The sequence below is a fragment of the Ornithorhynchus anatinus genome, chromosome 3 (genome assembly GCF_004115215.2).
Source record: "Ornithorhynchus anatinus isolate Pmale09 chromosome 3, mOrnAna1.pri.v4, whole genome shotgun sequence".
Taxonomy (NCBI): domain Eukaryota; kingdom Metazoa; phylum Chordata; class Mammalia; order Monotremata; family Ornithorhynchidae; genus Ornithorhynchus; species Ornithorhynchus anatinus.
The window spans coordinates 61,599,355-61,627,105 of NC_041730.1; the positions used below are offsets into that span (position 1 = coordinate 61,599,355).

At 50.5% G+C, this 27,751-nt stretch overlaps 1 protein-coding gene across 8 annotated transcripts in view; it reads right to left on the reverse strand.

Annotated features, from left to right (window-relative positions):
• The window catches only part of UBAP2 (ubiquitin associated protein 2), a 129,342-nt gene extending 102,983 nt beyond the window's left edge, over positions 1-26,359 (reverse strand). For 3 of the 8 annotated variants that reach the window (XM_029059026.2, XM_039911487.1, XM_029059020.2), the window contains exon 1: positions 6,711-6,729. The gene's annotated coding sequence lies outside the window, so the exon portion shown is untranslated. Of the gene's footprint in view, positions 1-6,710; positions 6,730-22,107; positions 22,313-26,308 lie in introns of those variants that run through there. The other 5 variants (XM_029059022.2, XM_029059019.2, XM_029059025.2 and 2 more) reach the window with 3 other exon arrangements.
• Positions 26,360-27,751: the final 1,392 nt, after the last annotated feature.

Sequence of the window (27,751 nt, forward strand, 5' to 3'; positions counted from 1 at the left end):
AAGTGGGGGTGCGAGGGCACCCGGAACCGAAGCTTGAGGGACCCCCGCCCACATTTAGGGGATGGGGAGGCGGAGAAGGGGCCAGCAAAAACCAGTAACCAAAAGCGGCCAGAGAGGTAGGAGGAGAACCAGAAAAGGACGGAGTCAGGGAAACCAGGCTTAGATAGCCCCAGAAGTTAGTTCGGGCCCAACAAAGGAATGAGTCCCCTGCATTCATTGCTCTGTTTAGGCTGAGCCTCAGATTGCAGTCTATCAGAATTCCCGTCCGGGAGGCAGGGGGATGCTTTCGAAAGCCACCATTACACGATCCACAGACCTCAATCCAACAACAGAACCAACTCCTCGCATTTCCCCTTCTACTTCCTTCTGCGTCACCCTTGCATTTGTATTTGTACCCTTTATTACCCTCCCTCCCCCGGCCCCGCTCGGCACTTACATACACCTCCGTGATTTATTTGTTCTTATTAACGTCCGTCTCCACCCCCTCGACTGTAAGCTCCTGATGGGCGAGACCCGCATCCACCACCTCTTCTTTGCCGCACTCTCCCAAGCGCTTAGAACAGAGTGCTCTTCCGACAGAAAGCGCTCGACGAACACGGCCAACCGATTGCTTTGTACTGATCTGAAAAACCCTGGGCTTCCGTTCTACTAACTCTAGGGTCAGGGAAGTTGACTTTCCAGCGTCTGGCAACAATAGGGATGCGTAGGAAGGTTTCGTCTTTTAACTGGGTTACTTTACCACTAATATTCGGGTGCTGTGCAATAGTTAATATGCCATTTTCAAATTCCATCAAAGGAGAAATAACAGACACACCCATGGGCTTGCTGTATTAATGAATCACGCGGCCCATACTAATACACCGATCGGCTTTTACTTTAATTAGGGTGGTAACAGTCGATCGTTCTTGGGCGGTCCTTCCAAGTTAAATTACCTCAAGTCAAATGATAATCTTATAGGGGACGGCTCATAGAGAGGTGCCGTTCGCTAAATGGAGTCCTTCGAAAAGTCACCGTTTACAAACGCCATTGTCCGTTCAAGCCCGCTGCCAATTATTTCACCGAGATTGGGTTGAATCAGGCAGATGCATATGTAATGTGGCTCTTTACCCACAGTGCAGTAGGCTTTGATTCATGAAAACGCCTCAGGATGTTTCAGGTGATAAATTGAATCCTGTTTTAAAAACCGAGCCTGCTACAATACTCATTTCAGCAAGAACAAACCAATGACATGGAACACTGACTTTAGCAACATTTCCGCTTGTCAAACCACGAGGAACTGCAAACTCTCTCACTGATAGAGGATTTGCCACCAAACTGACAACCAGAAGCCCAATAAGGATGGAGAAAATTTATTTTTTCAAAATACCTAACAATCTTTAAACACAATAGTGTCCGTCTCCCCCTCTACACTGCAAGCTTGTTGTGGGCATGGAATGTGTCTACCGACTCTGTTGTACTGTACTCTCCCAGGTGCTTACTACACTGTTCTGCACACAGTAAAATACCCAATAAATACCGCTGATGATGATGATGACGAAGAAACACTTTGGCCCAGAGAAATGTGTCAAAGCATAATACGGGGCTTTCTAATCCTAAATTTTTTAAAACTTGTGTTTGGGTTCTAGTGGATTATACTTTGAGCACAGGCCTGGGCGTCAGAAGGACCTGGGTTCTCAACCTAGCTCTGCCACTTGTCCGCTGTGTGACCTTGGGCAAACCACTTGATTTCTCTGTGCCTCAGTTTCCTCATTTGTAAAATGGGATTATTAGTGTGAGCCCCATGTGGGACGTGGACTTTGTCCAACTTGATTAGCTTGTATCCACCCCAGCATTTAGTATGGTGCCTGGGGAATAGTAAGTACTTAAAAACCATTAAAAAAAAATTTAATTCAAGATTGGTAGACCCAAGATCTTTAATTCCAAACCACCTCCCACAAAATATAGAGGTACCTTATCTTCAGGGGGAAAGGCATTCTACTTCCTTACAGCTTTAAACACATTCTTATTAGTTCTTAGAGCTTTGCGGGGTAGATACATGGAATCTGGTCCATTTTGCATAAAGATAAAAGAGAGAGAGTGATCCTGAAATGTCTTAACTGTTAAAACAGGCTAGACGCTTAGACCTTGAGGGAAAAACTGCTCTTCAGAAAAATCAAAATATTTCACGAATCGAGTCTGAGAACCAGAATACAGATAAGCCTGCAACAGAAAATCCAAGTTTTTGCCTCCAGATAGGTATCTCCTAAGAGTAGCAGATTCAATTATCAAAGATGGCTGAATAGATGTTTGAGAGAGCTATTCATCCCTGTGCTGAAGCAGCATGAAATAGTGGATAGGGCACGGGCCTGAGAGCCAAAGTTATGGATTCTAATCTCAGCTCCACCACTTGTCTGCTGTGTAACATTGGGTAAGTCACTTCACTTCTCTAGGCCTCAATTTCCTCATCTGTAAAATTGGGATTGAGACTGTGAGCTCCATGTAGCTCCATGTGAGCTCCATGTGAGCTCCATGACTGCGCCCAACCCCATTTGCTTGTATCCACCCCGGCGCTTAGTACAATGCCTGGCACATAGTAAGCGCTTAACAAATACCACAATTACTATTATTATTATTATTATTAGAGGATGGAGTGACTCAATTATGGACTATGTACCAGCTGGGTTTTCCCTTCCTACTCCTTCCAACGGTGTCGTCGGTTTGCTGCTAGTAGGCTAACGAAATGGCAGCAGAAGCCACGTCCTCCCCCTGCCATTTTTAAACGTGGATTTGGCATTGAAGAGACGGTTCACAGACCATCCTTGGGGGGTCTGGGAATTGACAATAGCCCATGAGGCAAGGAGCTTCAATCCCAGAAGGAGGGGTGCTGTCTACAACGCCGGGTGGGATGCCAGCTGCTTGCAGTTCTAAAGTTCCCCTCCCTAAACCTTCCCTCACTCCGACGTCCGGGTCGGCAACAGCTGAATCACTCCTGAAACCTCGATCCGCAGCTTTCAACTGCTCTGGACCCGCTTGGGACCCCCATGGCCTGTGAGTCAGAAGGACCTGGCTTCTAAGCAGCCTGGCCCGGGCTTGCAAATCAGAGGGGGTGGCTTCTAATCCAGGATCCACCACTTGTCTGTCATGTAACCTCGGGCAAGTCAATTCACTTCTCTGGGCCTCAGTTCCCTTTGCTATAAAATGGGGATTCTTTGAGCCCCTTGTGGGACAAACTGATTTAGCTTCTACCTACCTCAGCGTTTAATACAGTTCCTGGCTCAGAGTGAGTGCTTAAATACCATTATTAAAAAAAGGGGGTCAGTAGATAATGAGTGCTGCTCTCGCCATTACCATTTCTCATTTCTAATTCACTTCAAGACCGGAGACTGGAAGCTCACTGCAAGCTCAGGTCTACTACCTCCATTGTGCTGGATTTCCCCAAGTGCACCGCATACAGTAAGCCCTCAGTGCCACTCACTGTCCAACGACTCCGTCCCCCTCTGCTTTCAATTGTTCCCAAATGTGTTGACTCCTATCCTAAGAAGGCCTCCTTTGAGTCGACTGCACTTCCTGTTATCATCCCGTCCCCCTCCTACCATTTTTTCCTGTGCAAATTCCTTCAACCAGCTGCTTTACTCCCACTGCTTCCACCTCCTCTCTTCCTCCATCTCCTTTCTAGACACGCCGCATCTGGCCTCCGCACCTTCCACTCCACTGAAACCGCTTTTTCCGACATCACCGAACCCAACAGCCTCTACTGCATCCCAATTCTCTTTGACCTCTCAGCTGCCTCAGACACCGTGGCCCACCCTCTTCCTCCTGGAAATGCTATCCGACCTCGGCTTCTCTGACACGGTACCCTCCTGGTTCTCCTCCTGTCTCCCAGGTCGCTCCTTTTCCGTCTCTTTGCCCGGCTTCCCATCCTTTAAGAGTGGGGACCCCAAAATGCTCGTTTCTGGGTCCCCTTCTATTCTCCCTCCGGGAGGTCATCCGCTCCCGACTTCAACTACCACCTCTACTCCGACGACTCCCGCAAATCCACCTCTCCAGCTCCGACCTCTCCCACTCTCGGCAGTTAGGTATTTCCTCCAGCCTTCGGGACATCTCCACCACTGCCACATCAAGTTTGGCATCTCTAAAACTGCACTTACCTTCCCTCCCCCTCCGACTTTTCCATCTGTTGATAAAAACCACCATCCTTTCTGTCTGACAAGGTCGCAACCTCAGTGTTATCTCTGACTCATCTCTCTCCTCCTTGCAGAGTCGGTTGCTAAATGATGTCAACTCTGTCTCCACCTCACCGTCGGCATTTGCTTCTTATTCTCCATCCAAATGGCTTCCGCACTGTTCGAGCACTTGTCCCATCCCATCCTGACTGCTGCGTCGGTCTCTTCGTCGACCTCCCGGCCTCCAGCCTCTCCCATCTCCAGTCCACACTTCACTCTGTTGCCCAAATTATCCTTCTAAAAATTTGTTCTGTGTATGTCTCATTTTCAAGAGTCTCTAATGGATGCCCATCCATCTCCGCATCAAGCAAAACTCCACACGAGATTCAAGATATTTAATCAGCTCCTTCCCCCTTTCTTACCTTCACTCATCTCCCACTACCCCCACAGCTTACACACTTTGCTCCCATAACCTCCATTAACCCACACAAACCACCTACTCACTGCCCTTTACTCTCACCTCATCTGCTGTCAACCTCATGCTTATGCCCACCCTTCCTCCCTCCTTACACATCTGACAGACCAGCTCCCCATCTTCAAAACTCTACAGAAATCAATCTCCTCCAGGAAGTCTTCCCTGAGTAATCTCTCATCCCCCATTTTCCCTATCTTAAATCCTTGAGCCCCACTCCCATAGGACAGGGATCATGTCTACTTCCCACCTGAGTCTTCTCTCCCAGCACTTAGTACAGTGTTCAGTAGTATTTATTGAGCGCTTACTATGTGCAGAGCACTATACTAAACGCTTGGAATGTACAAATCGGTAACAGAGACAGTCCCTGCCCTTTGACGGGCTTACAGTTCTGAATACAGTAAGTGCTTAATACTATTACTTCCTCTTACTTCTGCTACTAGTCTCTCCCAAAGAATTTAGGTACCCCCCCCATCAACTCCATAGCACTTAAGTACACATCCTTATCAATGGTATTTACTGAGCGCATACTGTGCACAGAGCACTGTACTAACCATTTGGGAGAGTGCAATGCAACAGAATTACCAGAAACATTTCCTGACCACACTTGGTTTGCTTCCCTTGCACGTAGTTTTTTATAATGTCTGCCACCCCCCGTTACTCTGTAAACTCCTGGAGGTCAGGAATTGTGTCTACCAATTCTACTTTACTCTCCCAGTGCTTAAAACAGTGCTCTGAATACTACTGATTGATTTTTCTAAGATATCATTCTGCACATCTGCTTCCCAATGTCAAAATCACCAACGGCTGCCCATCCTCGCTACGTCGAGGGGAAACCGTTGACCATCAGCTTTGAGGCATCCATCAGCTCTCTCCCTCCTACTTAAACCAGTTTGCCTAACCCTTGCTATATGAGGTGGGAGCCCTTGACCATCAGCTTCGAAGCATCCATCAGCTCTCTCCCTCCAACTTATCCATTCCCTCTCCCTACCCCTCCTTGGCTCAAAAGCTTTGCTCCACTCATGCCAACACCCTACGCCTCTTCCTCCTCTGTCCTACCACGGACCGCTTCCTGCTGCCCTCCCCTCTGCTTTTAAATCCAACAGACCACAGGTCTGCCCATCCTAAAAGCCCTGCCCTCAAAATCACAGCTCTACAAGGCCTCCCCCGATTCAATTCCTTCCCTCCCACCCTATAGTCTTTTCAGAACTCTGACACCACTTAAGCACCTGGGCTACTCTCACCGCCCCCAACCACCATCCCCAGCTTAGGCACGTGATAGCTCTATACTCCATTACTTCCTCCCGTATGTAATTTATCTGGTGTCTCCCTCCGGCACTAGACTGTAAGCTCAGTGCGGGCAAGGATCGTGTCTTCCAGTGACTACACTTACCCTGGCTCTTGGTTCTGTGCTCTGCACACTGTAGGTGCTCAATAAATATCACTAACTGAATTCTTCTACAGCTACAATCTGGGCTCTATATGTGTGGTGGGAAGGGAGTGTGTCTACCAAGGTACTTGCCAGATAAAGAGGGTGACAACGACAAGAGGTTTGGGGCAGGGAAACATACTGGGGCATCCTTTATCCCTTAAGCCCGGAGAAGTAGCGTGGCCTAATAATAATAATAATAATAATGTTGGTATTTGTTAAGCGCTTACTATGTGCAGAGCACTGTTCTAAGCACTGGGGTAGACACAGGGAAATCAGGTTGTCCCACGTGGGGCTCACAGTCTTAATCCCCATTTTACAGATGAGGGAACTGAGGCACAGGCCTAGTGGAAGGAACATGGACCTGGGAGTCAGAGGACTTGGGTTTCCCGTTCTGCCACTAACCTGCTGCGTGACCTTGGGCAAATCACTTCACTGGGCCTCTGTTACCTAATCTGTAAAATGGGGATTACATCCTCCTCCCTTCAATTTAGACTGTGAATCCAATGTGGGACAGGGACTGCATCCAACCTGATAAACCTGAATATACCCCAGTGCTCAAAACATTGACACACAGTAGGCGGTTAAATGCCATAAACGATGGAAAAGCCTTAGGAGGACCTGGGAGCACTTGCTGGAGGGAATCTCAGGGGAAAAAACAACTCACCCTCCACTTCGAGAGAAACAAGTGAGGTGGGTCTCCTCGGTGGATCCCCAGGGTGAAGGGTGATTCTCCTAGACATTTGGTTGAGCCAAAGAGAGAACAAGAAGAAAAATTGAGCGCTCTACCCTTCTTTAGACCTCTAAGGAACATATATTTCGTCACCGCCGGAGATGCTTAAGAGGCAGTTCGCGGCTTTCTCCTCCACTCAGTTTATGAGTGGTATTTGCTGAGCACTGTATTGAGCGCTTGGGAGAATGTAATACAGAGTCGGCAGATGCATTCGCTGCCCACAACGAATATTCAGTCTAGAGGGGGAGTCGGACATTAATGTAAATCAATGATTTATAATATATGATTTATAAATATATGAATGATCACTGTAGGGCTGCAGGTTTGGAGAATACCAAATGCCTAAAGGTCACAGATCCAAGTGCACCAATGATGCAGAAGGGACAGGGAGATGAGGAAAAGAGGGCTTCATCGGGGAAGACCTCTTGGAGGAGACGTGACCTCCGGTGAAAGAAACTCTAGGGGGACGCACAGGCACAGTCAACCAACAAAGAAGCAATGTGGCCTAGTGATGATGATGATGACGGTATCTGTTAAGCACTTACTATGTGCCAAGCACTGTTCTAAGCGCTGGGGTAGATACAAGGTAACCAGACTGACCCACTTGGGGCTCACAGTCCCCATTTTCCAGATGAAGTAACAGAGGCACAGAGAAGTGTTTGTCACCACCACTACCTTGTGAAAATGACTCCTCGGCAGGTCAGACTTGCAAGTGGCCTGCCCGAGTTGCCCCCCGGGGGGTAGAACAACGAGCCTTGGGGTGGGGGGGCCGGTGGGTGAGGCAAATCAAAACAGCTCAGGCTGGGAATTCGCTCTGACCTTCATTTTCCAATCGGGCCAAGCAGAAGAAACTAATGTTGCTCTACAAACAAGGAGGGGTGGGGGGGGAAGGGGGAGGCACGTTCCTGTTAGGCCCCAAGAACACATTTCACACTTCAAAGCCTCTTCCCTCTCCCTGCCCGCCCCTCTACTTCTGTGGTTCTGCTGCCCTGGAACAGGTTCCCTAAGAATTCCTAGAATAGAAACAGAACCGAGCAACAGATTCTATAAATAGCCCCAAGAAAGATTCAGGCAGACCCTAAGCTCTTGAATTAGAGGAAGTGCAAGGTGATTATAAGCCTTTTATAGGCAGGGAAGGTGTCGCCTAATTCTGCTGTTCTGAACTCTCCCAAGTGCTTAGTACAGTGCTCTGCTCAATATCACTGACTATTTGCATCCTACTCTCTCTGCTTTGTTGTCCTCTAGTCTGTAAGCTTATTAAGGGCAGGGAACAGGTCTGCTAACTTGCTGCACATTACTCGGCCAAGTGCTTAATTCAGTGCTCTGCCCAGGTGCTCAATAAATACCACTGATTGACTGATTTGTTTTACAGCTTGTGTTTCTCAACTCACCAGTCAAAGCTCACTGGTGAAAAAGATCTGGACCCAAGCAGTTGATTCATTTTAAAGCAGTCAGACCCATCATCTCATTCAATTCTCACTAGATCAGATTGCAGTTTGCAATATAAGAATGAACAAAACTGCCATTTGTGAGGCAAAAAAATAATCCCATTGCCAGGCAGACATTCAAGCCCGACTCTGCCCCCACAAAAAAAAACAAAGCAAATGCATGTCATCAGTTTGCTGAATCCCGGATGCCAAAGGGAGGACGGTATTTTATCAAGAACTCCTTTTCTGCCATTAGCTAGCTTTTTCAAGGTCTTTACAGCTCCACTCCCAAACAGATTCAGCTGCATTACACAGAGAATGCCAATTGTTGTCAATTGAGAAGCAGCATGGCCTAGTAAATAAGAGCAAAGGCCTGGGAGTGAGAAGGACCTGGGTTCTAATCCCAGCTCCACCACTTATCTGCTGGGTGTCCTTGGGCAAGTCATTTTGCTTCCCTGTGCCTCAGTTACCACATCTGTAAAGTGGGGATTAAACTGTGAGCCCCATGTCGGACAGGCACTTTGTCTATCCTGATCAGCTTCTACCTACTCCAGCATTCGGGACCGGGCCGGACACTTTGTAAGCGCCTTCTGAGCACCAAAAATAAATAAAAACTATAAATGAGAATGGGGTGGTTAGAGGCCTCCTCCACACCGGCCAGAATACAGTAAGGACTACGTAGAAGCAAATCTGGTAAGGTCCAGGATTTCTACGACAACTGCAGCAAAAATATTTGAAGCTTTCCACAGGTGCTCCAATTGACCATGTTTTCTGGAGAATTCCGTCCACTGAGCATATCCTTCATCACGCTATAGCATCTTGAAGAGAAAGCTACAACTGTCTCGTCTGAAGACCTAAACCAGGGCTCGCCGACTCCCATTGCTGATATTAGGTTAGGCGATAAACCGGATACACTGATAAAAAAACACAATGTGGTTATAGTCAAGGCAATAAGGATCTGCACAGTCTATGGGAGATGCCGCATTTTTTAAAAATGAACATCACGATGGGCGAGGGAACCAAAGAACGGGAGTCCCGGAGAGCACCTGGCCAGAGTCTGCACAATGCAGGCACATGGCTACCAACTCTGTACTGTATTATACTCCGAGAGTTTAGTACGGTGCTCTGCACACAGTAAGTGCTCAGTAACTACCACTGATTGAATTACTTGCTGAAAAACCCAGGGGTCACTGGAATTGGACCGGTCAACCTCAGGGCAGAAGAACCACTACTACTAGATCAAACCAACAGTCCAATTTTCCCCACAGTCCTTTAGTTCTGTAAGCCCCACAGCTCTGCACACAGTAAAACACCCCTGTGGTGTGGGATAGGGACAGTGTCCCATCTGACTGAACTGAACCTCCCCTGCAGCTTTTTTTTTCTTAATTGGTATTTGTTAAGCACTTACTACGTGCCAGGAACCATACAAAGCGCTAGCGTAGGTCCAAGCTAATCTGGTTGGATATGGCCCATGTCCCACATGGTGGGGCTTACAGTCCTAATCCCCATTTTACAGATGCAGGAATTGAGGCCCAGAGAAGTGAAGTGACTTGCCCGAGGCCACAGGGCAGACAAGGGGCGGAGCCGGGATTAGAACCCAGGTCTGACTCCCAGGCCCACGTTCTATCCTCTAGGCTACGCGGCCGCTTCTTACTGCTGCACACCGAGCTAGCGGAAAGCATTACCAAATGCCACTATTATTATTATTAATAGAACATAGGGATGAACAGTTGTGGTGGTCGCCTTCCTTGTCTGTCATCCCAAAGGCATCCCAAACTTTTCCTTTAGTAACGTCCAGGCCTCTGGTCTGAGAACGGATCCAAACCCCTTGAAGTTCAACCGGTGGAACCACCTGTGACAACCCATCCCGTACATTTTCTGCCCGCGTGTAGAAAAAGGTCAAGATACATTAGTCATCTGACGGTCGCCGGATCACAAATCCGCCGGACACTCCGAAACCTTTCCTCAGGAATCGCGTCGGGAGTCATATCCTAAAATGGTCGTGGGTCCTCCGCCCCTTTAAATTCTTCCCCAGTCGACGATCCTGCCGGACGGGAAGCGGAAGGGCAGGACCTATCGACTCTGCGACCGAGCCCGCTGAATGCAACTTGAGGACCCTGAAACTCCACGTGGAACTCTTTTCCCAGACCCGGCTCCTGCCCCCCAGGAGCTTACACTCTTAACCAGGGCCAGCCGGGGAAAGAGAGATAATGGAGATATGAAATACGCACATGTACACGCCAGCGTGTATTGAGGATGGGCAAAGACAAGTGCCTAAATGCAAGAGACAACCGAAGGGCTCTTAAGAAGTGGAGTACTGCCAAAGGTCGAGAGAGTCTTTTTGAAGGAGATGGCGTCGGGGAGCGGGGGGCTCTGGAGGTGGGACAGGCCGAGGCCCGTCAAGGAGCGGGGGACAGAATTCCAACCCTATATCCCACTACAAGAAGACAGCAGGATAAAGTCAGGAGGCAGGCTAATGTGGAGCAAACAGGACAAGTAGGGGAGTAGCCGTGAAAAGAGGTAGGGAAACTCGCTTGAGAGAGAACAACAGAATTAGCAGATACGTTCCCAACCCACAACTAATAAAATGAGCATCGGTTTTGGAAGGCAACATTCGCTGCCTTTGGGCAGCTGATGGCAAAGGCCGAATGGCTAATCCCGGTGGAAGACCCTCACGGCCGAGAGTCCGTTGCTTTCCAGTCAAATTATGAGAGCCGTCTTTCTGCTCCGAGAGGTCGCTGCTGACCGGGAGCCTCCGGAGACCCAGGGGAGGCAATGGGACACACCACCTTCTGAGCGCAGAAGTGCCCCTTTCCTGCCTCACTCTGCCAATCCCGGCGAGCCCTGCTCTGATACCAGTGGTTAAAAGGGGAATGCCGTACTGCCGGCAAAGCACGTGTTTGAGTGGTCTGTATGACGGTGGGGATGGTTGGCACTGAGCCATCCACGCTCACTCGCTTGGTCTCTTTTTGCTTAGTGCCACACTCTGCCAGGTGGCCGGAAGGGAGAAGGGAGGCAGGGAGTTGCCCCAGAGCTGGCACCAAATAAAACCTGAGGCCACTACTGTGAGAGACCCTACTTTGCCCTCCACCATTTTATACGACAATATATGAGTACAATATAACACTATAACCGACAGACTCCCTGCCCCTAAAAGATCAGAGGGGCAGAGAAGTCAGACTTCTCAGGAGCCCCCGCTTTGCAGGGCCAAGTTGGTTATATTGTGTCTGCTACATTGTACTCTCCCAAATGCTTAGTACAGTGCTCTGCACACAGTAAGCACTCAATAAATACCACTGACTGACTGAAAGGAAATGGAGGTTGAATCAACCGATCAATGTTATTTATTGAGCACTTACCGTGTGCAGAGCTCTGTACTAAGTGCTTGGAAAAATAGAGTTGGTCGACATGTTCCCCGCCCGTAATGAGTTTACAGTCTAAAGGAAAAAAAACCCTTGTTTTGTTTAGAAGAGGAATGAGTGGTTGTTCATTCATTCAATCAATTATATTTGAGTGCTTACTATGTGCAAAGCACTGTACTAAGTGCTTAGGACAGTAAGGTCCAACAGTAAACAGACACATACCCGGCCCACAGGGGTTATTTTGGAAAGAACTCAGAGAGCCTCAGGGCAGTGGTCCTTGGATAAGTAATACCCGTGTTACTAGCATCACCTTGCAAAGCCCTAGGAAGATGGACACTTCAAACCTAACACGTGCAAAACAGAATTCCTCATCTTCCCACCCAAACCCCATCCTACCCGTGACTTTCCCATCACTGTAGACGGCACCGCCATCCTTCCATCTTGCAAGCCCACATTCTTGAGGTTATCCTTGACTCACTTCTTTCACTCAATCCGCACGTTCAATCTGTCACCAAAGCCTGTCGGTTCCGCTTGCACAACATCTCTCGAATCCACCGCGTCCTCTCCATCCAAACCGCTACTATGTTAATCCAAGCACTTATCCTATCCCTCCTTGATGACTGTAACAGCCTCCTTGCTGACCTCCCTGCCTCCTGGCTCTCCCCACTGCAGTCCATACTTCACTCTATTGCCCTGATCATTTTTCTACAAAACGTTCAGACCACGTTTCCCCACTCCTCAAGAAACTCCAGCGGTTGCCCATCCACCTCAAACCAACTCCTACCATCAGCTTTAAAGTAGCCGATCACCTTGCCCGTTCCTATCTCACCTCACTCCTCTCCTACTATAATCCAGTACGTGCCGGCAGTACTAGAATCTCCTGCACATTTCACTCCTCTAATGCCAACCTTCTCACTGCACCTCCATCTCATCTGTCTCGCCGCCGACCTCTTGGCCGCATCCTCCCCCTGGCCTAGAACTCCTTCCCCCTTCAGATCTTAGAAGCAGCACGACGTAATGGATAGAGCACGGGCCTGGGAGTCAGAAGGTCATGGGCTCCGGTTCTGCTGCGTGACCTTGGGCAAGTCACTTTACTTCTCTATGCCTCAGTTACCTCATCTGTAAAATGGGGAATGAGACTGAGCGCCTACATGGGACAGGGACTGTGTCCAATCCAATTTGCTTTTATCCAACCTAGTGCTTAATACTTTGCTTGGCACATAGTAAGCACTTAAATACCATAATAATGTCACTCTCCCTACCTTTAAAGGTATCCTCACCAACCAATGGCATTTATTCATTCATTCATTCAATAGTATTTATTGAGCGCTTACTGTGCGCAGAGCACTATACTAAGCGCTTGGAATGTACAAATCGGTAACAGAGACAGTCCCTGCCCTTTGATGGGCTTACAGTCAAGACAGACAAGACAAGAACAATTTATAAGTGCCTACTGTGTGCAGAGCGCTGTACTAAGCATTTGAGAAAGAACACAATCAAGCTAGCGGACGCAATCCCTGCCTACCAGGAGCTTTGATTCTAGAGGGGGAGAGAGACATGAAATTAGAGTCCGTAAGGACATGTACTGTAAAGATATGGACACAAGTGCTATGGCGGGAATGTTAAGTGCTTAAGGAGTACAGATCCAAGCACATAAGCAAAGCAGAGAGAAGGGCAGGTAGGGGAAATGAGGGCTCAGGCAGGGGAGGCTTCTTGGATCTGGGATTTTCGGAGGGGGAGTGGTGGTCCGTCAGATACAAAGGGGGAGGAAGAGTTCCGGGACAGGGAGGACGTGGGCAAAGGGTCAGAGGCAGAACAGATGAGATCAAGGTACAGACGGTAGGTTGGTGTCAGAGGAACAAAGCACACAAGATGGCTTAGAGGAGAAGATCGGCAAGGGAAGCAGTGATTGAGGGCCTCATCTTCTCTCCTGTACTGTACTCTCCTAAACACTTAATACGGTGCTCTGTACACGCAAGCGCTCAGTAAATATCAACTGATAAATACAAAAAAATCTAATCTACCTAAGGAAAATCCTCTGTCAACGACGATATAGGTCAAAAAAACTATGCTTGAGATATAAATCTCAAGCGTAGTTTATATATATAATGTAAGCTCATTGTGGGCAGGGAATGTATCTGCTACACTGTTGTACTGTACACTCCTAAGTGCTCAGTACAGTGCTCTGAGCATAGTAGGTGCTCAATAGACACACCTGACTATGCACTACAGGGTGAAGAATGAAGCAATGGCATTTATCCATTGCCTTCTGTATGTAGAGTACTCTTCTAAAAGCATCAGAAATGGAAGTCACAGTGCTCTACGTTCTCTAACCAGCGAGGAAACACCCATCTTCCTTGAGCAAAAGTTACTCCCCCTGCCTCCATCCCCTGGCACTTAAAAGCATGTAAATATCCCAGGCTCACTGCCAAGAATGGGAATTTTCTCCCTTTACCCACTATTAACTTAATAACCTCTCACCGGGAAAACAACTCTCCTCGGAATTTTCTCGTTTCACCAAGATCCCAAAATAGCCCCACTAACATCCTTTCCCAAACCTCCCAGAACCGATGCCTTCGCACTTCTCAGAAGGCACAGAAGGCTGGCTTAAAGGACCTTTACGCTAAACGACAGAAGAATTGCTTCAAAAGATTTTAGCCCTTCCAAGTTGGTTGTACAAGGGTGAATTCTACCCTCAATAGAAAGCAATTTTAAGACTGACTGGAAACCCGACCCAGGAGTTCAGTCTACAAGAGAAAAAATGTAGGTTTATTGAGCAGGTTTACAGCCCTTAAGAAACAGATCCTTATATCACATGCTACAAAGTACTTATTTATATTAATGTCTGTTTCCCTCTCTAGACTGTAAGCTCCCTGTGAGCAGGGAACATGTCTGCCAACTCTGCTGTATTGTCCTTTCTCAAAGCGCATTAGTACAGTGCTCTGCCCACAGTAAGCGCTCAGTAAACGCCACTTATGATGACGGGAAGTTTATAGACGATCCAGTCCCCAGGTTGGCGTCCCAGGATTTCTTCCCCTGAATACTGCTGCTCCCAGAATGGGGGAGCTTAGCTAGGAGAATGTGGTGTTCGCTCTAGTGCAGCACCCAGGGGGCCGTTGCTCTCGTACAAAAATTAAATTCTGGTACCCAGGACTTCGCCACTCCTCCACACCAGGTCATCCTATCACTGCCATTGTCAAATATAAAAGTTGGGACTGAAAATAAAATTGCTTATAAAGAAGTGAGACTAATGTGATTAGTGTGAGGATGACCCCGGTGGAAACAAAACCCGATTTTTCCACGCCTACGGTGGCTAAACCAATTTTTTTTTCCAGTGCCACCACCACCTAACAGTCGAGCTGCCAATTACTGAGCACCCACCAATCTAAAGTCCTTCGGAGATTACTAGAGATTGTTCGGGCTTCCTACCCTAAAGGAGTTTACAATCTAATCTAAAGGGGAAAGCTGGGCAAAAATTATTCACAACTAGCGGGTCCGAGCAAAATGAAGAGGAAATGAGCACTGCCCTGTTGGAGCCTAAGTTCCCTGTGGGCAGGGGTCATGTCGCCTCTTCATTTTGTACCTTCAAAGCACCTAGTACAGTGCAGGCCCCTCTCAGGGTCACACCTAGAGAGTTTCCCATCCTCTACCAGTCTCAGCTACGGGAGACAGAATCAAGCAGAAGCCTATCCATTCCATTCCTAGCTTGGGCAGTGGCTAGCGAGTGGAAGGCAATATGCTACCAGTCAAACCTCACCCAAGCTGGGCACCAGCAACACGGGAGAGAGTCGAGGGCGGAGACTCGCGTTTACTGCGCGGAAGGTGGCCACGGTAATACCACTTTCGTATTTTTACCAAGAAAACTCTATGGATACACTTCCAGAACGACTGCAGATGGAGAGCGGGACGTTATGGGATAGATGCGTCCGAGGTGTCACTATGGGTTGGAAACGACTCGATGGCCTAAGACAAGTACAGTGCAGAAAATCAAGGGGATGCCTGATAAACATCACTAAACGTGGATAATGTCTGTCTCCCTCTAGACTGTTAAAGTTCTTTATGGGTAGGAAACCAATCTGCTAATTCCGTCATACAGTCCTCTCCCGAGTGCTCAGTACGGCGCTCTGCGCCTGGTAAGTGCTTAATAAAAACCATTAATTGATTGGCCGATATGACTGCAAGCACGTTGTGGGCAGGGAACGTGCCTACCAACTCTGCCGTACCGGACTTTACAATGCTCTGCACACAGGAAGCGCTCAGTAAATACCATGGATGATGATACCTCTCCCATTACTATTAGTTCAAACAGAGCAGGATTAAAAAGCTGCGTATCGGTCCAAGTATTTACCCAGAGAAATAAATGCAAATATACATAGTGTGTGAGTGTGCTTAAGTGGCATATCTGTTTTGCACTCATTCATTCCATCGTATTTATTAAGCGCTTACTGTGTGCAGAGAACTGTACCAAGCACTTGGGAAAGTACGATACAGCAATAAAGTGACAATCCCTGGTCATGACGAGCTCACAGTCTAAAGGAGGGGAGACAGACATCAATACAGACAATATAAATAAATAATATTACAGATATATATGTAAGTGCTGTGGGGTGGGGAGGGGCGGGGGGAAGAGCAGAGGGAGCGAGTCCAATCAAAGGTAAATCAAACGGCTGGAGTGAAAAGCTACTCTTTTCCACCTCGGCATCGTTTCCTCGAACAAGAGTCTGGGAACCTTTTTCCTGCCTGTCCAGGCCACTGACCTCCCCAATCCAGGGAAGGCACCGATCACACGTGTGCATGATTTTGGTTCTGCCGTGGGGTGGGTTTGGCCTAGGAATTTTGGCTACAATCTGGTCAGGGAACGAAAGAGGTTTGTTGTAGAAAAACCAACTGGTTTGGGTAGGGTGTAGTCCTGGACACAACAGCAGCATGACCTAGTGGATACAGCACAAGTCTGCAAGTCAGAAGGAAGCCACCTGCTGCTGTGTGACCTTGGGCAAGTCACAACTTATCCGGGCCTCAGTTACTTCATCTGTAAAATGGGGGATTAAGTATTTGAGCCCTATGTAGGACGGGGACTGGGTCCAACCTGGTCAACTTGTATCTATCGCAGTGCTTAGGACAGTGCCTGGCACATAGTAAGCGCTTAAATACCTCAGGTGTAAAGTGGGGATTAAGACTGTGAGTCCCACGTGGGACAGGGCCTGTGTCCAACCTGATGAACTTGTATCTTCCCGAGAGCTTAGTACACTGCCTTCCCCAATTAGACTGTGAGCCCGTCATTGGGCAGGGATTGTCTCTATCTGTTGCCGAATTGTACATTCCAAGTGCTCAGTCCAGTGCTCTGCACATAGTAAGCGCTCAATAAATACTACTGAATGAATGAATGACAGATGGTAAGTGCTTAAACACCATTAAAAAAAAAAATGCAACATTTCCTCAACTCTACTATGGCTGCATCATTGACCCCACAGGGTGAGCCTCCCATTTATTGGCTCAGGAATTGGGAAGAAAAGGCATGAAAATCTAGTAGTGTGGTCAAGCAGAAAAAGCACGGGCCTGGGAGTCAGAGGACCCGGGTTCTAGTTCCAGCTCCGCTTTACGGGTGGCCTTGGCGAGTTACCTCAGGTGCCTCAGGGCTGCCCGCAAAAATGGCGATTCGACCCCTGTTCTACCTCCTACTTAGACTGTGAGCACCGACCGTATCCGACCCGATTAGTGAGCATCTCCCCCAGCGCTTAGAACAGTGCTTGGCATACAAGGGCTTCGCAAATACCATCATCATCATCAGCGATCCCGTTTGGCAAGTCAAAGACTCGGGGCATCCCTGGTCCCTCCCAGACACGAGCCTCCCAACGAAGCACTGCCATCGTTTTCTGTAAGTGGGCGCCGGAGGGGCCCGAGCCGGGAGCGAGGGTGCCACGTCGACCCCTCGCCGCCCACCGTGCAACCTTCCCCCCGCCGCCGCTTCCAGGCCCGCCCGGGAGAACTTAGGCCGGGGCGGGCTCCGGCCAAGGAGGCACCGGCTGGCAGCTGCGGTCCGAGGCCCCGAGGGGTGGCGAGAATGCCCGGGCCCGAGCCGGAGCCAGAGACTGCAATGCTAAGCGGGGCGATGCCCCTCGTGGCTTGCTAATACTTGTCCGAAATGAGGAATGACTCATTTTGGGGAAATGTGGCGGCCATTTAAAAAAAAAATAATAATAATGTTGGTATTTGTTAAGCGCTTACTATGTACAGAGCACTGTTCTAAGCGCTGGGGGAGATACAACGTAGTCAGGTTGTCCCACGGGAGGCTCACAGTCAATCCCCATTTTACAGATGAGGGAAATGAGGACCAGAGAAGTGAAGTGACTTGCCCACAGTCACACAGCTGACAAGGGGTGGAGCCTTGTCCTCTGACTCTCAAGCCCGGGCTCTTTCCACTGAGACACGCTGCTTCTCTAATTATGGTATTTGTTAAGCGCTTACTATGTGCTGAGCACTGTTCTAAGCGCTAGGGTAGATACAGCGTAATCAGATTTTCCCACGTAGAGCTCACATTTTTTAATCCCCACTTTTTTTTTTTTTACAGATGAGGTAACTGACACACAGAGAAGTTAAGTGACTTGCCCAAGGTCACGCAGCAGACAAGTAGCAGAGCCAGGATTAGAACTCACGACCTCTGACTCCCAAGCCCATGCTCTTTCCACTAAGCCACACTGCATCTCAATAAATTATGGAATTTGTTAAGCGCTTACTATGTGAAAAGCACTGTTCTAAGCGCTGGGGGATACGAGGTGATCAGGTTGTCCCACGTGGGGCTCACAGTTTTAATCCCCATTTGACAGAGGAGGTAACTGAGGCACCGAGAAGTTAAGTGACTTGCCCAAGGTCACACAGACGACCAGCGGCGGAGCCGGGATTAGAACCCGTGACCTCTGACTCCCAAGCCCGCGCTCTTTCCACTGAGCCACGTTGCTTCTCTATATAATGGCCGCTGTATAACAACCCGGAGGGTGCCCGGTGGGGGTGGCAAGCAGGGATGCGTGGTCAGATGCCCAGGGACCAGTGCCAGGCTGGGAGCTTGGGGAAGAAGCTTGGGAGGGGGCAGCCCCAGGGGCTGGGGAGACCAGGGATGCTCCCCAGAATCAGAGATGGACACGGATCACCCCTGATCCTTCCGACTCCCTTTCAGCGAAACAAAAAAAACAAAAAAAACATTATTTCAGCAAAATAAAATACGGCTCTTACCCACTTGGTTGAGAAACCCATATTAGGGCATGTGTGCTTTTTAATTTGGAGGTTTTTGTTTTTAACTATTTAGAGGCTCCTTCTCTGTAAAGAACAACACTTCTCTAAGAGGGAAGAAGTGCAGCTGTTTGTGCAAGTGACTACTAAAAGCACCACCTGAGAATAATCATCATCATAATAGTATTTGTTAAGTGCCTCTACGTGCCAGGCCTGTTCTAAGCACTGGGGTAGACACAAGCTAATCGGGTTGGACACAGTTCCTGTCCCAGTGTCTTAATCCTTTTGAACAGATGAGGGAACTGAGGCACAAGAGAAGCAAAGTGACTCGCCCAAGGTCACACAGCAGACAAGTGGCGAGGCTGGGATTAGATCCCAGGTCCTTCTGACTCCTAGGCCCCTGCTCTATCCAGCGGGCCATGCCGCTTCTCCAGCCAAAGTGACAGTTTGGTTATTTTTTTAATGGCATTTGTTAAGCGCTCACCATGTGCCAGACACTACTAAGTAAGAGCTGGGGTCGCTACAAGGTTGTCGGGTTGGACGCAGTCCCTGTCCCACTTGGAGCTCACAGTCCTAATCCTCATTTCACAGAGGAGGTAACAAAAGCCCGGACAAGTGAAATCACTTGTGCAAGGTCACAACGGCCAAGTGGCGGAGCCCTCAGACTCCGGGACCTGTACCCTACCCACTAGACCACACTGTTTCTCTTCTCGGTACAAGAGGAGATTTTCAGGAAGGCTAAAAATTAAAAGTTAAAAATGCAACCGGGGTCAAAGAGTTTTCAGTGCTACAGCGCCTAGTCAAGAGCAAAAACCTCTCTGGCCCTGCTCCGGTACCTGGAGAACCTCTCCCGACAACCCCTCTGAGTATCATTATCCCCCTTGGCTCAGGAAGGAGCTGGAAGACTGACGAGGCGGGGGGCCGGGGAGAGGAAGCTTAAGAAAACATCCTTGGTCAGAACCTAAACACCGCACCTCCGGGGCGCTGCCCAAAAGAATTCCCAAGAAACCTGGACACAAATTCCAACGCATCATCTTCCCGGGGGCCCACTGGTAAGACTACCGTAGCCCAGCTCCCGTCCGATCCGGCGACAGAGCCACAAAAGCAGGTCTGTGGATTTATATTTATTTCCCTCTAGACGGAAAGGTCGTCATGTGGGCCGCGGGAACGTATCTAACCCGTTCCATCGTAGGGTACTCTCCCAAATGCTGAGTACAGTGCTCTGCACATAGTAAGCGCTCGATGAATACCATCAGGGATGCTTTGCACCTTCGGGTAGCGTTTAAACAGCACCGTGCCTTGGACCTAAGCTAGATAATGGAGGAAGGAGGGGGCAAATCTCAAAATGCTGTTTTCGGTGAAGGAGGTCCACAAATTTTGAAAGAGATGCAGGTTTTTATGTGTTTGGTAACAAGTTTTCATTGGTTTGGTAACAGGTTTACCGCCCCAGTGGGACAAGTCCAGCTTTTATCGGAGGGTTACTGTTCCTCTGCAATTTTCTAAACACAAGGTGCGTGCATAAGTCACTTGGGGCCAGTACCTCCTGCAGTCTCCCAGTTCATTCATTCATTCAATAGTATTTATTGAGCGCTATGTGCAGAGCACTGTACTAAGCGCTTGGAATGAACAAGTCGGCAACAGAGACAGTCCCTGCCGTATGACGGGCTTACAGTCTAATTGGGGGAGGACGCCGTCAGCGGTTCTGACCCCAAAGCCTCCCTAAAAATGAGAAGTCATACTTGGGCTGCAAAGATCCACTGCAGATTCAAGCTTGCCAGGCATCTTTCGAAGCCAAATTTCAGAGAACTGAGATTGCCGTTTTCAAGTCGCACGTACGTGCGTGGAAAAAGCTTATCCCGAGGTAAGCAGCTTTTTACTGTAAGGCTGAATCTGTTGCTTGAAATTTTGCAAGCGTTCATTAACAAAGAAGGAACTGGGGAAAACTACAATTATCAAATGATTTTCAGAGGGTGATAGAAAGTGACAGGCACAGTTCTGGCAGATTCTATTCTAAACATCTGTACCTCTCCTTGTCTGCAACACTGTTCGATTTGCAAAGCAAGGTTTTCTGAGGGAAGACCCAGCGGGTGTGTATTAGAAACTTGAAAGGACAAAAGGTTAGAAGCCATTTTAAAATCCAACCTCCCGTTTTAATACTACCTTTCTAATTTGAAAAGCTTGTAATTGACTTGCTCAACTCAGCCCGCTAGTTAATATTTCTGTTTCATTCTCCTGCATTAATTCAATTAAAAAAACACACAAAGCAAACGATGAGACTTATAGAAAACATCAAAGACCCGAACACTAAGTTCTACCTCAACGCCATCCAGAAGCACTAACAGCATTTTCCAAATCTGTTTCTTTTCCATTCGCCGGGAGCCTATAATTCCGCTCCACCTTTACTTACTTTGCCTCCGATTTAACATCTGGGCTCCCACTGGCTGATTCCTTCCCAACAAATTAAGGTTTCAAGGTCTCACACGCCCAAGTCTTCCTTCTGCCTTTCAATCTCTCCAACCGCACCACGACCCGAAGACATCCGGAGCAAAGGCCGGGCCAGCCGGAGCCTTGGTTTTGAGCCCGGGACGCTTTTTTGGCAGGGTGGGTTTTCCCTTTGGGCGGCCGTAGCTAGGGAGGCCGAGAGGCTTCCCAGCACTGATTGACCCAGTTGGGAAAGGGGACAGTGGCCGCTTCACGCATTTAAATGTTCCGCGGATACACCTTTCACTTCCCCACTGGCAGCACCTCCCCACCTCCTCCCCCCTCGAACATCTCCGATTTCTCTCCAGAAAAGGAAACCAAAAAAACCCCACTGGCTTCCACACCCTGCTGGGCCCCTCCATCTCACCAGCCAATGCCACCCGTCCGGACGGAGACCACTGGGACCCCTGGACCGCCCGCCTCGCACCGCACCGCTCCACTACAGAGTCGCGGCGGCCCCCCGACCCAGGAAGGGGACGGCCTTACGGTCCATGGTATTTACCGAGCGCTCGCTGTGCGCGGAGCAACGCACGGAGCGCTCGGGAGAGGACCATACGACAGAGGTGGCAGACGTGCCCTCCCGCTTCCACAGCCAGCAAACATCAGATTTACATGAGGGCAAATTCCCCGGGGGGGGGGGGGGGCAATGTGCATTCTGGTTTTGTCCTGACTCACTGGACGTGTGCGGGATGGAGCTTTCCTCTGAAAATTTGGAAATTTAAGCCCATCCACCCGAAAGGCTCCCTGGCATGAAAGCGTCCCTCTAACTGTGAGCTATTGACCTCCTTTCCCCACCCTAAAAGAAAGGCTCTTGGGCATCCCCAGGCGATCGATTACCTTCACGTTAAAGCCTCCCTTCATCTCTGACCTGAACTGACTCCGCTAACGAAGGAGCCTGGATTCTGTCTCCACAACCGGCCCCTGGTTGAGCGGGTGGGAGGAGTTGGGTTCCGGCTCTGATTTCCACTGCCGGAGCAGTGACATCTTTTGCTCAAGCAAATCACCAACCGAGACAGAGGACGCCCCCCCCGGGGCTCCCGCCGGCACCCCCCGAAAGAGAGCCAGCCCCGGACTGACGGTGCCTACAGAGCGCCTAGCTTGGGCAGCTCCTGGTGCCCGGAGGGAGGAGGAAGAGGAGGAGAGGAGGAGAAGAGGAGGAGGAGGGCCTTCCTCTGATGGCAGCTCCATGTGACTTCCCCTCTCTCCCACATTTAAAGGGAGAGGCCGGGGAAGCCCAAAGCATCAGGAATCGGTGTGAATTCCTCCCCATAGGCCCTTCCCCTGACCCCGTCCTCTCCTCCCGCTGCCCACCTCCCTCCTGCGAACCCGTGCGAGCCCAGACGTCTGATAGAGCCTCCCCTTCCCTCATCCTTTCCTGAGGAGCAGGAAAGAGAGATCTGAAGTCACTGAGACATAAAAGCCAGAATACCTGGGCACAGGACGGGGAGGAGGGGGAAGGCAGACCAATACCACCGCCCAAGTTAATAGGAAGGAAAGAGTGACTCTGGCTTCACAGCCCCAGAACTGGAAATGTTCTGAGACGGGAGAGGTATGAGGGAGGAAGGGAGAGGGGATTCCCAAAGAACGGGAAGAATACGAAGCAGCTGGGAAGCGGAATGGGGTGAAGGTCGAAGCCATTGGAGACGAACCAGAAGAACCGTTCAAACCGAGGGCTGCCGAGGCAAAGAAAGGCACATAAGGGGATTTATTCCGCGTCCCCAGGAGGGATGTCGAGAGGAATGGAGGGCAAGGCCATTTTCAGAAACTCATTTCATTACTGCCTGGGATAAGGAAGACAAAAAAAAAAAAAAAATCCCAGAATCAGCAGCCTTGAAAAAGGAGACCCCTATGGGGAAAGAAGAGATTGGGTATTGGGAAAGGAGAAAAGGGGAAAGTACCTTAAGTGATATTGGTGGGGAAAAACTAAGGCAAGAAAAGAAGGAGCCCTTGACTGAACTTAAGGGAAGAGATCGATGCAAGGAAAGCGAGGGGAAAAGATGCACTAAATGTCCTGCATGTCGGACAGTGCTGGGGGGGGGGGGGGGTGGAGGGAGCAGGGGGAGGAAGACTCCCAATGACTTAGGTCTCCCTCGAAGAAAGGGACTCGATGTTTGCCTGTTCTAAACTCCTTTTCCTACGTGTGTCCACTCTGGTAAGCGGGGCGAGGCAGACTCAGAGGAATGAGGGAGATTCACTCCCAGGCCCCAGGGATCGAGTTAAGGACAAAAGCCCTTCTCCGTCGTGAAAGGAATCTGGCAGGAAAGGGCAGGTCTCAGGTGGAGGGGAGGAATTAATAGCTGGGGCCCTGGCTGGGCGATTGGGCCGGGTTCTTCTCTTCCAGCAGAAATAAAGGAAAACAAGGGGTTTCCCTAAGGAACCTGGAAAATGGCAGTCTCTCCCCTATTCCAGACAATATGAGGTGGGAAGGAGAATGGGAAAAGCAGGAGAAAAGGGATAATAATAATGTTGGTATTTGTTAAGCGCTTACCATGTGCAGAGCACTGTTCTAAGCGCTGGGGGAGATACAGGGTCATCAGGTTGTCCCACGTGTGGCTCACAGTTAATCCCCATTTTACAGATGAGGGATCGGGATGCCGGCCTGCCCTGGGCCAGAGGCAGGTGAAGGAACAGACAGAGAAGCAGTACAGCCTAGTGGACCTACGAGTCGGAAGGACCCGGGTTCTGATCCTGGCCCTGCCACTTTGTCTGTCGGGTGGGTGACCTCGGGCAAGCCACTTCACTTCTCCGGGCCTCCGTCCCCTCATCGGCAAAATGGGGATTACGACCGTGAACCCCAGTGTGGGGCAGGGACCGTGTCCAACCTGATTATCCCAGCGCTGGGCACAGTGCCTGGCACAGTCAGCACTTAGATACCATTAGGGAAAAAAAACAAAACCAGAGCTGGGTGTTTTGGAGTCGCGGGGGGGAGGGGGTGGTTATGGGCGGTGCCGAGGCAGAGAGATTAAGCCAAATCTGACTCCCCGGGATGAATCAAAGAGGAGGGACTGGCCTGCCAAGGGCTTGGGCCAAACCCTAATAAAAGACAAAACCCCCCACGGGAATATGGGGGCATGGAGGTAGTGGGGATCCCACTGGAGGTGGTGACGGGAGGGGAGCTACACCGGAGCCCCCCAAAACAGGGCGAGGACCAAAGATGGAGAGATGACGGGGGGGAAGGAGCAAAGATGGAGGAAGGGGGAGAGGAAGATGGGCTCCAAGGGGGAGGAAGGTGAAAGCCACAAGGTCGGGGAGGGGAATGAGGCTGGTGGACGGGGTGCTGGGGGGGGAGGGAGGCCGGTGCTGCCCAACCCCCCCCCGGAATGGGGAGGGAAAAGCGCCCCAGGCCAGGGGCGCGGGGGAAGAGATGGGATTAGAGCGGGAGCCCCTCAATGGGCAGGGACTGTCTTGATATTGCCTAGATTCTACTTATTACTATTGTTTTTGTCTGTCTGTTTCCCCCCGATTAGACTGTAAGCCCGTCACTGGGCAGGGACTCTCTCTGTTACCAATTTGTCCATTCCAAGCACTTAGTCCAGTGCTCAGCACATAGTAAGTGCTCAATAAATACTATTGAATGAATGAATCTGTTGCCCATCTGTCCATCCCGTGCGCTCAGCACGGTGCTCAGCACATAGTAAGCGCTCAATACTATTGAATGAATGAATCTGTTGCCGATTTGTCCATCCCAAGCACTTAGCACGATGCTCAGCACATAGTAAGCGCTCAGTAAACACTACTGAATGAATGAATCTGTTGCCGATCTGTCCATCCCGAGCGCTCAGCACATAGTAAGCGCTCAATAAATACTACTGAATGAATGAATCTGTTGCCGATCTGTCCATCCCGAGCGCTCAGCACATAGTAAGCGCTCAATAAATACTACTGAATGAATGAATCTGTTGCCGATCTGTCCATCCCGAGCGCTCAGCACATAGTAAGCGCTCAATAAATACTACTGAATGAATGAATCTGGTGCCGATCTGTCCATCCCGAGCGCTCAACACATAGTAAGCGCTCAATAAATACTACTGAATGAATGAATCTGGTGCCGATGTGTCCATTCGGAGCGCTCAGCCCAGTGCTCTGCACCTAGCAGGCGCTCGAGAAATACTATTGAATGAATGAATGTTGCCGATCCGCCCATTCGGAGCGCTCAGCACCTAGTAAGCGCTCAATACATACCACCGAATGAATGAATCTGGGGCCGATCTGTCCATCCCGAGCGCTTAGTCCAGTGCTCTGCACCTAGTAAGCGCTCCATAAATAGGATGGAATGGATCTGTTGCCGATCCGCCCATTCGGAGCGCTCAGCACCTAGTAAGCGCTCAATAAATACGACTGAATGAATGAATCTGGGGCCGATTTGTCCAGCGCTCAGCATCTAGTAAGCGCTCGATAAATACTACCGAATGAATGACCCTGGGGCCGATCTGTCCAACCCGAGCGCTTAGTCCAGCGCTCAGCACCTAGGAAGCGCTCAATAAATACCACCGAATGAATGAATCTGGGGCCGATCTGTCCATCCCGAGCGCTTAGTCCAGCGCTCCGCACCTAGGAAGCGCTCGATAAACACGATGGAATGGATCTGTTGCCGATCTGCCCATTCGGAGCGCTCAGCACCTAGGAAGCAGCTCGATAAACGGTATCGAATGCATGAACCCGGGCCTGCGGGAGGGGAAGGAGGAGGGAGGGGAAGGAGGAGCGAAAAGGACCGGCTCGGGGGGAGGATGTTACCGCTGCCGCCGCCGCTCCCGCCCGCACCGCCGGCCGCCGCTCGTTTTACCTGCCAATGTGTCGCTCACAAAGCGGCGGCGGCGGCCGGAGCCCCGTCACGTGACCCCGCCGCGTCATCGCCCGCCATCGCCGCCCCCCCTTTCCCGCGCGCGCGCGCTCGCGCCCCCACGCGCGCCCCCCCTCCCCGCCAACGTCCGCCGGCCCCCCCCGGAGACCGAGGGGACCCTCCCCCCTCCCCCCGACGCGACCCGGGGGGGGGGGGGCGAAGGCCGCGCCATCGGCCGGGTGCGGGACGGACACCCACCGCCGCCCGGGCTCCCGCAGCTCCCGCTCCGCGTCGCGCGCCGCTGACATCACCCGGCCGCGCCGCCCCCCCCCCGACACGTGACCCGCCGCGCCACGAGGGCCGGCCAGGACTCCCGCTCCCGGCCTGCACCGCGGGGGCCTCCCAGCGGCCCCTGCGGCCTCGGGGGGGCGGGGGAAAGCAGCCCGAGTGACGTCATCGGGGGGAGTTCGGGCTCCGGGAACTCGGAAGGGGCTGGGGGGGGGGGACAAGGACACTTGGGAGGTGGAGGTTGGGCGGGGCCGCAGGAGACGTTGGGAACAGCAGCGTCCACGGGGGGTGGGATCCCACAATGCCGCCCTCTCATCCTCCCCGCATCGTCCCTCTTCCCCAACAACCCTCGCCTCCCGCACAAAGATTCCTCCTCCCCCACACTCCGCAATGGTTTGCTCCGCCCAATTGCGCGGGAAAACGTGTCTACTCCCCCCTCCATCGCGGGCGATCCCATTTTTTGGGGGGGGGGGGTGATTTTTTTCATGGTATTTGTCGAGCGCTTAATAACAATGTTGGTATTTGTTAAGCGCTCACTAGGTGCAGAGCACTGTGCTAAGCGCTGGGGGAGAGATAAGGTGGTCCCACGTGGGGCTCACAGTCTTCATCCCCATTTGACAGATGAGGTCACTGAGGCCCAGAGAAGTGAAGTGACTTGCCCACAGTTACCCAGCTGAGAAGTGGCAGAGTGGGGATTCGAACCCATGACCTCTGACTCCCAAGCCCGGGCTCTTCATAATAAAAATAATAATAATAATAATGTTGGTATTTGTTAAGTGCTCACTAGGTGCAGAGCACTGTTCTAAGCGCTGGGGGAGAGACAAGGTGGTCCCACGTGAGGCTCACAGTCTTCATCCCCATTTGACAGATGAGGGAACTGAGGCCCAGAGAATAATAATGTTGGTATTTGTTAAGCGCTTACTAGGTGCAGAGCACTGTGCTAAGCGCTGGGGTAGATGCAGGGTCATCAGGTTGTCCCACATGAGGCTCACAGTCTTCATCCCCATTTGACAGATGACGGAACTGAGGCCCAGAGACGTGAAGTGACTTGCCCACAGTCACACAGCAGACAAGTGGCAGAGCCAGGATTCAAACCCATGACCTCTGACTCCCAAGCCAGGGCTCTTAATAATAATAATAATAATAATAATAATAATAATGTTGGTATTTGTTAAGCGCTTACTTTGTGCAGAGCACTGTTGTAAGTGCTGGGGGAATTCCAGGGTCATCAGGTTGTCCCACGTGAGGTTCACAGTCTTCATCGCCATTTGACAGATGAGGGAACTGAGGCCCAGAGAAGTGAAGTGACTTGCCCGCAGTCACACAGCTGACAAGGGGCAGAGGGGGATTCGAACCCATGACCTCTGACTCCAAAGCCCGGGCGCTGAGCCACGCTGCTTCTAGGTGGCAGGC